This window comes from Monodelphis domestica, chromosome 4 (assembly GCF_027887165.1).
Source record: "Monodelphis domestica isolate mMonDom1 chromosome 4, mMonDom1.pri, whole genome shotgun sequence".
NCBI lineage: Eukaryota > Metazoa > Chordata > Mammalia > Didelphimorphia > Didelphidae > Monodelphis > Monodelphis domestica.
Window position 1 is genome coordinate 351085365 of NC_077230.1, and position 12679 is coordinate 351098043.

Sequence of the window (12679 nt, forward strand, 5' to 3'; positions counted from 1 at the left end):
TAATTAATAATACAATGAGGAATTAAAGAAAGAGAGAAAGAGAGGAAAAAAAGAATAACGAGAAAGGGACAAGCTGGCCCTGGCCAGTCCTGGCCAACCCAGGCCTAAGCTTTAAAAGAAAAGATCAGTCAGTCCTTAATCACTCACCACAAGATCTGTACAAGCAAAGATAGATAGACACCAGTTCAGCCAGCCATCCTTCTTCAGAGGGAGATTCTTCTGACTGTCCTCAAGAGCCTCTCCTAAGAGACTTCTTAGAGACTGTTGTTCTCAGAGCCTCCTTAGAGCACAATCCTTCTAACAGCCTCCTTAGAGACTCTTTAGAGACTATTTCCTCTTCAACAGACTGTCCTTTTCTTATATAGGGGGTTTTCTCCTATGTCACCTCCCCTAAATTCTTCCATCTACCAATCACAGTAGACATTTTCTAAAGGACAGCCCATTCTCAATTCACACCTGAGTAGACTAATCCTTTTAGTAATCCACACCTGAGTAGGCTAGAATCTCTGTGTAAGTTTTTTCCTCTTTGCTCCTTGTAAGTTCACAAGTTGCCTGACCTTTATAGGTACTTAGCACCCCTTTGTATTAATTCTAAAAATAGGCATGGCTTAAGTATGGGTTTAAGTATTTTTCATTGTTTAGCAAGGAGTTTTTTTCCCCTAAAGCAGGCTTAAGTACAGGTGGAGTAGAGGTCTTCACATTTCTGATCTAAGTAGAGTTCTCACTGTCCATATGGGGAATGGTCCCAATAGGGAATTGTCCCAATGGAGAATTCCCCAGTGGGGAATTTTTTAACATTCACAAATCTAAGAAATTTCAAGATTCACAATAATCTGTGAAATGATATAGAATAAATGATCTCTAATAGCTAATATGATGCTATTATTCCACTAATTGGGATCTATTTATCATTATTTACATAGTTCTATATGCCTGGAATGCCTTCCTTATATTTCTTTTGGTGGAAATCATTCTACCTTCTTCATGAAGCCTTTCCTGATTCTCTAGTTAAAAGTTTTACATATAAATTAATATAACATTTGTTAGGTAGTTGTAGTACTTTATTATCTATTATGAACTTACCGACTTTTGGGGTTATATTTAGTTATTTGTTTTTCATCTTGGCATCAAGATACTCTTAACCTCCAATAGTTGACAATAGGTTATTTTTCTTTGAATATACAAGCTGACCTTTGGTCTTGAACACAGGAGACAATCAATGAAAAAATGAAAAAGCAACTTTGTGAAGAAATTCTCTCTCTTTTCTTTAAACCCTTACCTTCCATTTTGGAATCAATACTGTGTATTGGTTGCAAGGCAGAAGAGTGGTAAGGGCTAGGCAATGGGGGCCAAGTGACTTGCTCAGGGTCACACAGCTGGGAAGTATCTGAGGTCAGATTTGAATCTAGGACCTCCCTTCTCTAGATCTGGCTCTCAATCCACAGAGCTCCCTAGCTGCCCCTAGAAATTCTCTTGATAAAACTTTTTAGCAGATGTGGCATAGTGGATAAAGGACTGGACCTAGAGTCAGAAAGATGAAGTCAAATCTTGCCTTAAACACTTACTAGCTGTGTGAACCTTGGGCAAGTTCCTTAATTTGCTTGTTTGTCTCAGTTTTTATCTGTAAAATGGGGATAACAATAGCACCTAATTCCCAGAGTTGTGAGGATCAGATGAGATAGTATTTGTAAGGTGCTTAGCATAGTGCCTGGGACATAGCAAGTGCTATATAAAAATTATTATTATGTTTTATGTGTGTGTGTATATAAATACTTTGTATTTGTTTTGAAATTAGGACACTTGGGTTCTAGCATCAGTTTTGCTCCTGAGAAAGTTAATCTTGTACTCCAAAGAGAGGCACCATCCAACCCAAGGTGTGTGGTTTCTTTCCTAACCACTTGGTATTTCAGAGCCATATCCTCCCATGCTTTCCTCCCCCCTTTACTGGGAGAGCACTAAAAAGATTTTTACCTTGTATTCAGTTGACAATTTTAATGGGAAGGGTGAGATGAAGCAACTTGAGTAGTATTTCTCACTTCTTTCCTTCTAAGAAGTCTTATCATCTTGGAGGAAGTAAGTCACTCCTTGCTCCTTAGTTCCACAGGCCACAAGAGTCTTTCATCACACTTGCCCTGTTTCAGGAATAACCAAATTAGCTCCTAAGAGAGAGACAAAACTTCATTAGCCACCAGGGACTCTTCTGGGACTGGGAGACATTCCTGATGATTAGCTGTGGAGATGTACTATGGGGAGATGGATGCCTTATCAATTCTCTCTCTAATTCTGAATTCTCAGGGTGCTCCTTCTCCTACTTAATCAATCCCACAGAGCTTAGCCTAGAAGCCCAACAATATAACTGGTTAGTACTGGGAGGTACCCTGGAAATCATGTAGTCTCTCCAAAACTCTGACTTTATGGAGGTAGAAACTGAAACTTAGAGTGGGGAATGAAGCTCCAAGCATGAGGACCAGGATTAGAAACTGGGTTTCCTGACTCTGTGCCCAGGATTCTTACTACATCATTACTCATTTTCTGTTAGTTTCCTGGACTCCAGGGAGAAAGGGAGAGCCAGATCCTGGGGAGCCATATTTGGAAGACAAGGCTGTGTTTCTGTTCTATGGGATGGTTATTGGGCTGTCTGGGGACAAGGGAACTTGGAACAGCAGTTTGGATATACTAGGGTAAAGGGTGTCCCAAGGTCAACCATGTGTCAAAGGAAGAACAAATCTCATAGTTGGAGATTTCTCTAAAAGTATAGTATAGACTTAGGCTATATTCCACTCATCCCTCACACCACCCTGATACTAAGTAGAGGGATCATAGAAATCTTTGTTTACTCAGAGTGGACCAGCATGTCCTGCAGAGAATCTGTAAGTGACCCATTTGCAGGAGGGTAGGGAAGGACAATGAGCGAGGTGGGTACCTGTGCTGAAGATAAAGGTAAAAGATGATGGGGATGAGGTGGACTGTGGTCTCCAAAGAGAGTTCTTAGATTTATAGACAAGAATCTGCAAAGGGCCTTAGAAGTCATATAATCTGATGCTTTCATCATACCGATGAGGATACTGAAGTCAAGAGGTGAAGTGATTCTCCCAGGATCACATATGGAGATTCAGTTTTCAAAGCCAGGTTTTTTAAAAAAATATTATTCTAATTCTAATACTCTGAATATAAGCTTCCCAGAGAAATGTTTGGAGGCCAAGATAAAGTATGGCAAATCACAGGCCATGATGGAAGGGTGCTTCTATTGTACAAAGAGGAGGGACGATAATCTTAATTTTCTCATCTACAAAAGGAGAGGTTTGGATTAGGTGACCCTTTCAGTTCTGAGAATCTGATTTATGATTTACATAGGATAATTAGCATCCATATGATTGTAGGAAGTCCCTTCCCCTATATTCTAGTTTCCTCAGCTATACAATGAAGCTATTAGAGTAGTAGGTGGTAGGGTTTAATAGCCTTATAATTTTGATTACATCTCATTATTTTTTACCCCATGCCATAAATCTTTATGTGAGAAGGAATTTGAGAAGCATTTAAAAGTAACTTTCTATGTTTTTTTCCCCCTAGGAATCTTCCCTTCTTCCACAACCACCACCTACTTTCCCTAATGATATTCTTCTAGTCTGTTTGAATACTTCCATCAACGGGGAATTCATTCTCACAGGGTGGCTCCTATTCATTATCAGACAATTCTATTTCTTACAACAAACATTTCCTTATAAGGAACTGAAGAATTCCTCCCTGTAATTTCCCCCATTGAACCTATTCCTGCCTTCTGCAGCTAAACAGGTAGGAAATGGCAATCCAACTTTAGATGTTTGAAAGGCTAAGGTTTCATCTCATTTAGAGAGGTGATGATAACAGTCACATATATCACATGCTCAATTCCATTTGCTTTTCTATATGGCAGAATGGTATCCTGGCCATGAGGGTCTTCAGACTTTGATTTCAGAGTTGTCTGCTCTCTCCATTCATTTTTTCAATGAAATTTATATTGACCAGAATGGAAAACATCTTCCACAGACTCCACTTCTATTGCTTTCTTCAATGACAAGCACCAACTCCAGACTGGTATAGTTAGAAGAGTCCTTTGGGAAAAAAAGAAAATGGTTCACTCATGCAAATAGGAGGCAATGGGTAGAATGTGTGTATGTTTGTGCACGTGTACATACAATTGGATGTGTGATGCTGGAAAGAACTCTGCATTTAGAATCATAAGACCTCTGTTTGCATCTCTGGTACATCATTTCAGTTGTGTGACTGAGCAAGGTATTTAACCTTAAGGAGTTTTACTATGTCCATTATCCAAATTAAGAAGCTAGTACTTTCAGTATCTACTTTATAGGTTTATTTTGAGGAAAGTGAAGCACAAGTGATACAAGGTAGACTTGCTATCAGGAAGACCAGTATTCAAACAATAACTCAAATACTTACTAGATGTGTGACCTTTGGAGAATCATATAACAATTCTGGGCCTCAGTTTCCTCATTTTGAAAAAGAGAAAGTTGAGTTTGGTGACATTTCAGCTTGAAACCCATGACCTTCTGAAAGTGCTTTTATATCATGCTTTATATTTTCCAGTGTGATCTCTCGTTATCAATCAACATTTTAAAAAAGATCTCTGTTTTCCAGAAATATGCAAAGGGGAAAATGTATAAGTTTTAGGTGAGTAAGCTTGCCTTTATCCCTGCTTCTTTTACAAATCTTCCTACTCCATGACTTTGGGAACATATTATATAATTTGCAAAGAATCAGATTCAATATTTAATAAAATCCTCTACTTGGGTTCAAATGACTGACTGGCAAAGTAGGAGATGGGCTACATATGTCAAGACATGCCTAGATCTGGGGACTAAAAGCCAGGTGTTTTTGGGGAATGTGAAGTCCATTTAAATTAATAGTTTGATATATGATAACCAAAAAACCCACAAAAGAATTCCAGGCTTCTCTGATATTTTTATAATGTCCAAAATGAGGGAGATGATCTCATGGTGTCCCTGAGCAAACCATATTTGTAGTATTATCTTCCATTCTGAGCTACCCATTTTACAAAGGCTATTGATAAGACAGAGATTGGTAATCAGTTGAGTACAAGGAGTCAATTGATGAAGGCCCTGTATTGCATTGTTTAGTCCAGAAAACAAAATAATGTTGGGAGGACATGATAGATGTCTTTAGATATTTAAAGGGGCTTTATGGGACAGAAGAATTAGATTTGTTATGATTGGCCCAAGAGTTGAAACTAGAGTAATGATTTTATGATGCATTTTGTCCACATGGGAAAAACTTATTAACAATTGAAAATGTCCAAAAATAGAATGAGATGCCTCAGGAAGTAAGGGGTTCCCCTTTACTAGAAGTTGTTAAGTAGAAGCTGGATGACAATTTGCTGAAACTGTTCCAGAAGGGACTCATTTAAAAATAAGTTGGAGTTGTGTAAAAGTGTAGGAAATTCCTGGGCTGTTGTTGTGTCTGAGTGATCAGTTGGTCTGAGTAAACTGACTGTCAGGATATTTCCCCCTTTTAGACAGAGAGCAAGTGGATGCTCTCTATCCCGGGCCAGATCAGAATGGTGGGAAGATGCTGCAGTCTGTATCAGAAAGAGAACACCTCAGGAAGGAAGGAATGGACATTTAGCTAGGCTGTTTGCTTAACCTAGCTTTCCTTTCATGGCCTCCTTTCTGAATAGAATATGCTGGAGGGAGAACAGTAACATATGACTCAGGGTTTGGCTTATAACCTGGGCCTTATAAAGCTCTCCTTCCGAGTGACCCTTCTCCCATCAATCTCCCTATGATCTTCTTCTTAAATTAATCTGACTGCTTTCCAAATCATTAAGAGGTTTATTAAGAGGGAACAAGGGCTGATGTTCAGGAAAGAGGGTAATAGGAAACCTTATCTATTCCCAATGGCTGATAATCCTTTGCCCTCAGCCCAGCTGAGAGCAATCCACAAAACTCCTCCCCAAAATAAATGTAATCTAGTTATTGGCTAACCCTAGGTTGATTAATCAATAAATCTCTAGGATGTTAGCAGGTCCCGGTTAAGAGAATCACTGCTGGCTCAGAGCAGCCACCTTCAAGGCAAACACCTTTAGGCAGACTGCTATTTTCAATGAGTTCACACAGTTGTAGGTTTCAGGATTCTGGGAACAGACTCAGGAGTATCACCTTAGAATCCTCCTGTCATTCAACATTCCATGCTTTTACCTCCTGCTTTGCCTTGTTCCTGTACCTTTCTCCCATCTGGCAAATCCATCTTCTCAGTTGGGAGGCTTTTGAAGTACTGCTCAATTGTAAGATGCCATGATTTTCAGTGTGCTGAACTCATTCATATAGGGACAAGGGACTTGATAACATTATATCTATTCCCCATTGCATTAGGAGATTACTTTGCAAAGGGTAGGTCACATCTCCCCCCAAGCCCTTAATGGTTTGATAATTTCTTTGCAAACAATTTGATATAGTGAGTGGATCTGATGCTAGACTTGGATTCAAGAAGACCTAAATTTGAATCCTGCCTCAGATATTTTCTAGCTTTTTAACCTTGGACAAGTCACTTAGTCTATTTTTCCTTATCTGTAAAATGGGGATAATAATAGCACTTATGTCAAGGGGCTGTTTTTTTTTAAACCCTCACCTTCCATCTTGGAGTCAATACTGTGTATTGGCTCCAAGGCAGAAGAGTGGTAAGGGCTAGGCAATAGGGGTCAAGTGATTTACCCAGGGCCACACAGCTAGGAAGTGTCTGAGGGGGCTGTTTTGAAGATCAAATGAGATAATATTTCTTTTAAGACATGATTTTCCTCTGTCAATTTTTGGTTCTCTTTTTTTCAATTGGAACATTTTTTCTTGCATCTTTTCCTTGCATCACTTTCATTTCTTTCCCCATACTTTTCCTCTGCTTCTCTTAATTGGTTTTTGAAGTCTTTTTTGAGCTCTTCCAGAATCTGTATCAGATTCATATTTTTCTTTTGGAGTTTGCATGTGTTTGTTTTGCTTTCACTGCCCCTTTCTGTATCTGTATCTTGCTCTTTGTCTCCATAATTTTTTTTTAGAGTTAGGTGCTTTTTTTTTTTTTGCAGGCTGGTTTTGTGTTCTGGGAAGTTGGGGTACCCTCTTAAACTTCAGTCCTTCCTTGATGTTATTCTCAGCTTATTTTCTGGACTTTAACCAGTTTCAGTTCTTGGAGGATGATGTCAAGATAATATTTCTAAAATGCTGTGCAAATCTTGAAGTGCTACATAAATGTATTACTCTTCTCTTCCTTTACTCTCCATTTTCATTGCCATCATCATTTTTCAGGCCTTTTAAAAACTTTCATTGTTGAATCATTGTAATAACCATCTACCTGATGTTTCTCTCTCTAGTTTCTCATTTTAAACATTCTGGGAAAAGTGGATGATATTATATTTGTACCTGCAGTAACTGAGGAAAGTGTGATAGAAGATGAGAACACCCAAATTGAGCCATGAAAACAAAATGTAACACACAGATTTCTCACCTTGTTTCCTCTATCTTGTATGTATGACATTGATTTCTTGAAACAAGTTTAAGAGCTTACATTCATTATTATTATATTTTATCTTGATAGAATTAGCATCCAGGGGATCTTGTTAGACTGGGACATTGAGCTAAATCTGCAATCCAATAGCTGGGTTTTTCCCTTCTAGATTTTTATCATCTCAAATTTGAAAAAAAGATATCACCTATTCCTTATCCAAGTCCATGAGAAAATGTTAAACTTCATAGACTTGAAGGATATCCTTCAAGTTAGTTTGGAATCATAAAAGATGTCTCTGAGATTGGGTTTGCAATTAGTTCTAAATTTACTTAATCATCCTTTTCCATAAGAATGATCAAAGAACACTTTGCTAAATAAAATCTAGGTAATATAAACTATAACTCTAAAATTTTCCTGATCAATGCACTATTTCTTTGAAAAATGAAAATGAGGTTATATTGTATCAAACTCTTCTTGCTAATGCTATCTTGACTCTTTTTTAAGATTACTGTTATCTTTTCCATCTCTTCATTAATCATCTCTTTAATAATGAAATTAAGAATTTTATAGAGAATCAAAGAGAATTTAACTGGATTATTTCATGAATATTTGATTCTCTTCTCTTTCTTTTGAAATTGAGATTATTTGCTCTTCTCCCATCTTGTGATCTCTCTCCTATGCACCATAGATTTTTAGATTTTAGTAATGTGGATCAACCATCTATTTTGCTAGTATTTACTACCTAAGAACTTAATACACTTTGGCCAAGTGGCTTAATTTTATCAAGGAGAGCTAAGTATTATTTAATATCTTCTTACTTATCTTTTGTGCCACTTATGTGTTAGTAATTTTTGTTCTCTTTTTTGAATCCAAGGGCAATTCTCCTTGATGGATAAAAGAGAAGCAAAATGAGAATTGAGCACACTAATGTAGTCTTCTCTTAAAAGCTAGGCCAGTGACTTTCCTTTCCCTTCATTATCTTACTCTTCAAATGTAATCTATGACATGTCTATGATATTTGTTAAGTGAATGCTGTTTTTTCTTGATGATAATAATATAATATATTATCTACCAATGGGCACATTATATTACAAATTGAAATGATTCTCTGAGACTAATAAGATATTAATTTGATGGCACGTATTTTTAAGTTCCTTGAAGGAAGATAGGAGAGACTAAAAAGAAAATGTATACTCATCACTGAATATGATGACTTAGGAATCAGAAATGCTTATTTTAACTGTTACTTGTTGAAATCGCTATAATAAAATGTTTTGCAATTAGAGTAAATTGATGGTAAAATTTTAGAAGTAATAGTCACTGTTTGTAGCCTGTCTATAGAAATGGATACTGGGTTAGAGGACTGAGGAATTATAAATGAAATATTTATAAGAAGGGTTGAAAAGAGGACCCTAGAAATGATAACCTAAGGAATCTACACTATTGCTACTGGTATCACTTTCCTTTTGTTGCTACAGGAATTTAGTGTTGATTAATCAATCAGGTCATGGTTCATTTTATTCTAGAAAAACTCCTCTCTTCCCCTTTAGCTTTATCTCCAGTATGTTCTCTAGGATGGTAGAGAATTTAGCTATTCTAAGAATAGCTAAAATAAACATATAATGAAAGCAATAAAACATGCTAAACCAAAGAATCCAGTGAGGATAGTTATCAAATCTTTTCTGCCCATTCATCTAACCTCAAATCTTGGTCTTCCATCTCAAGCCACCTTTACCCAGTCAAACCCTCAAACAAGGGGTGGTAAAGGATGAAGAAAGATAGAGCTTAGATGTTCCACTTGCCTCCTCATTGCAGAAGATATGACATTGACCTGGTCTGGGAATCATTTTGCTTCATCACATTAATCAGATTTGCTTTGACTTCCAGTTCAACTTTGCTCTGAAATGTTCTCTGACCCACTTGCTGCCCTGGTTCCTGATCGCTGCTTACTTCTTGCGCATATTACTGAATGCACTTTCCTCATCGGATCTGGCTCATATCAAAATGGGTATGTGGCCCTGATATTTAAGGTCTTAGCATAAACAAGGAGTTAGAGGGCATAGGTGAGTTGGCTCTTTAAATGAAATTAGAAAGGAGAGGGAAATGATGACCAAGACAAGCAAAGCCTCTATATTTGTAGTTATTTCACATTATCACAATCAGTATCATCTCTGGAAATTTATGTCACCCATTCAGATGTCCTGGGAGGCCTATTATGTCCTCCATTCAATGAAAAATTTACAGTGAAAGTGAATTAAATTGGGCACGGGTGAACCTTGTAAACCTGTAATTAAAAAGATAAATTGATATCTAAGTTAGTCTCAAAGAGTCATCTCAGTTTCATAGTAGGATATATCGAGTGATACCTAATTTGTCACATTATTATTATCAAGAAAACCTAGGATTTATATAGTTCTTTTAAGTTTGCAAAATACTTAACAAATAGTACCTCCCTGGTTCTCACAACATCCCTGGGAGGTAGGTGCTATTATTATTCATATTTTACAGATGACAAAATAGAGGAGGAGGGAATTTAACTTTCTCTGTCACATGACTAGTCTGAGGCAGGAATTGAACTCAGATCTTCCTGACTCTCAGTCCAATGCGCTATCTACATAGATTGTGACACCTAGAGCCTCTATATTAGAATTTAATGCAACTAGCACCACTGTATACAAGAAACATAATTCATTGAAAATAACAATAGCAGGTGATAAAAGTACATATACAAGACTAAGAAACAAAATTATATGTAATATATAACATGAGTGGCAGTGTGCTGTAGTGGATAGATAGCCTCAAAGACAGGGCGATTCTGAGTGCAAGTACTGCTTCTGAAATCTACTGGTCCTGTGATCCTGGGCAAAGCAGCTAGCCCCACAATGTTCTAGGGAATAGAAGTTGCAAAGAAAATACCAACTTGTGTTAGTAGAGAATTTTCTCACTGAGGAGTTCCCTCTAACAGAGTTATAGAATGCTATATTATTTAGGGACTAAGGATTAGATTTGTAATTCATACTTGTATGCTGTGAATCTATAAGTAAAAAAAATACTCCACTTGTAGAAACACAGTATATGTGCATATAACAATAGCAGCTATATAAGATTGAATATTAGTACATAGATAATGAAGAATCATGATATAAGAAGATATAGGTCATATATGGGCAGCTATCTGGTGCAGTGGATAGAGTGCTAGAACTAGAGTCAGGAAGGCTTATCTTCCAAGTTCAAAAGTGACCTCAGGGGGGCAGCTGGGTAGTTCAGTGGCTTGAGAGCCAAGCCTAGAGATGGGAGGTCCTAGGTTCAAATCTGGCCTCAGACACTTCCCAACTGTGTGACCCTGGGCAAGTCACTTGACCCCCATTGCCTAGCCCTTACCACTCTTCTGCCTTGGAGCCAATACACAGTATTGACTCCAAGATGGAAGGTAAGGGTTTAAAAAAAATGTGACCTCAGACTCTTACTAAGTATGGAACCCTGGGCAAGTTACTTAATTCTCTTTGCCTTAGTTTCTTCTGTAAAATGATCTAGAGAAGGAAATGGCCAACCATTCCAGTATCTTTGCCAAGAAAACCCCAAAGGGAGTCACAAAGAGACAGACACAACTGAAACAACTGAACAGTAGCCTGTCCTATATGATATATAACATATATTGCAGTTCTATACTAAATATACATTATTCTTACTTTATAAAAGAGTATCATCTGCCTATATGGGTAAAATTTCTTTCTTTTCTCCTCACACATCACAAGTGCTTGTTCATTAGCCAGATAGCTAACGTGCTTCTATAATGATCACCTCATCAGAATCATTGTCTTCTGAGCTGCTAGAGATCTCTTTCAGTTTTTCTTTAACTAATATATCTGAGAACACACTTGGCTGATTTTCTATTGCTTCTTTAGTGCTGCTCACCTTCCAGCAGGAGGAGGTGTTAACGTCACAGATGCACATAAGGTATTAATTATCTTAGTAGGGTTCCCATTTTCTAGCCTGTTTTACAATCTAAAAAATAGTTCTACTTTTTCACTTAGATGATATCAGATGTGTTTCCATTGACTCAGTAACTTACACGTTCCTAAGGCATCATGGAAATAACATTCCTTTGCTGAATGCCTTTCTATCACCATTCTCTTGCTCTGAGGCCACTAGTTCAGCCTCTTTCAGACAACTGCACATTAGGCTATGAATTTCCAAGTCGTTTCCATCTTGAGAAACTCTAAAAACTGCCAATAGGCAGATGAGGCTGTAACAAAAATGTTAGCTGATGTGGCTATAGTAACTATGAAGTATACAATATAGTAACAAACTATAACGTAACTTCTGGTGACATTAGAAATTCTGAGTTTTAACTTCATAACCTTCTGTTCTGGCTTCATTATGTCCACACTACATGTACAGCACTGTACAGTTGAAACATTCAGGCTTTAGGTTCTCCTGGCAGTAATAAGATTTGGTGATAGATCCTTGATTACCATCAAGGCTGCCCATCCTTTTGTCCTTTGCTCACAAAGTCTCTGACTTGATCAGATTTGATCCTGTCAAGGAAACCATATATAAGAACTTGTTTCCTATCAAATTTTTGCAACCAGGGAAGCTTTCTAGTTCTTGTTTGATTATACATTTCACATTGCATGAAATGCACTGTCAATACTAGAATACTGCTTATATTTTTCCTATTCCTCCAAGAGATGATATGTGAACAAGCATTTTTAAAACACATGCTATGTGCCAGGGACTGATCACTGACCTAGAGATTTAAAGACAGACATCAAATAGGCCCTGCCCTCAAGGAACTTATATTCTCATAGAGAAAACAAAATGTACATATGTAGGTACATACAAAATGCATGAAAAATAACAATAATGATAATAGTCAGCATTTATACAGTGCTTCAAAATTTGAAAAGTGCATTATATATGTTAACTTATTGAATCCATACGAGAAACAGGAGGTAGGTGCTATTATAATCCCCATTTTACAGTGGAAAAAATTGAGACAGAGGTTACATAATTTGCCCAGCATTACATAGCTAGTGAATGTATGAACTAGCATAGTGGCTAGGCACATAGAGATAAAGGGATTATACAAGAAATGTTCTCAAGTTAGAAATGACAAAATTTGGCAGCTGATAAAAAAGGTTATACATCTAAACCCAAATATGGAAAGACT